This window comes from Triticum dicoccoides, chromosome 4A (genome assembly GCF_002162155.2).
Source record: "Triticum dicoccoides isolate Atlit2015 ecotype Zavitan chromosome 4A, WEW_v2.0, whole genome shotgun sequence".
In the NCBI taxonomy this organism is placed as follows: Eukaryota; Viridiplantae; Streptophyta; class Magnoliopsida; order Poales; family Poaceae; genus Triticum; species Triticum dicoccoides.
The window spans coordinates 14800683-14801663 of NC_041386.1; positions in this window are offsets into that span (position 1 = coordinate 14800683).

Genomic DNA, 981 nt, shown 5'->3' on the forward strand with positions numbered 1-981 from the left:
TTATTATTTCTCTTTTATTTCTTTACTGTTTTCATTTAAAGTCTCTATTAATTTCTTTTTATAAAATACCAAGTTAGCACCTAAATTAGTATTACTAACTAGGCCTCTGCCATAATTATTTTGGCACACTATTAATTTAGTTATATTACTATATCTTTATAAAAGGCATTAAAGTAATTGTTTTGCCCTAAGCTTTGGTTATTTTAGTGAAATTAAATATTATAAGAAATGTTGGTTTCCCCACCATTATTATCTATGCAATATTTGGTTCACTCCGATCATTTTAGTTTTAATATTTGAAAACTTTTATTGTTTGCATATTTTTGAATTTGAATTTGAATCGGTTTCGAACTAACTCGAGATTGACAACTATAAACGAGGTGACGTGGCACCATTAGCAGAGGATCACTGTAGCTTAATTACCCGGGCGTCACATTTAGTAGCCTTATTTAATTTGCAGAAATCAATTACCATCCTATAACCGGTAATAATTCTTTGAGGGATTAATTCATCTTTATCATTAGGAACAACAGTAATACATCCCTTCTTAGGGACACAATGGACATGACTTACCCACTGACTATTAGCAACATGATAAATTATACCTGCCTCAAGGAGCTTTAGTATCTCCTTTCTTACCACTTCTTTCATTCTAGGATTTAGCCGTCGTTGATGATCACAAACTGGTTTAGCATCTTCTTCCAAATTAATTTTATATTGACATAGAGTGGGACTAATGCCCTTAAGATCATCAAGAGTATACCCAATAGCAGCACGGTGCTTCTTCAGAGTTTTCAATAATCTCTCTTCTTCATGTTCTGAAAGGTTAGCACTAATAATAACAGGATACATCTTTTTCTCATCAAGATAAAGCATATTTAAGAGTATCAGGCAACGGTTTAAGCTCAAACACGGGATCACCCTTGGGTGGAGGAGGATCCCCTAGGATTTCAACATGCAGATTGTGTTTTAGAATAGGTT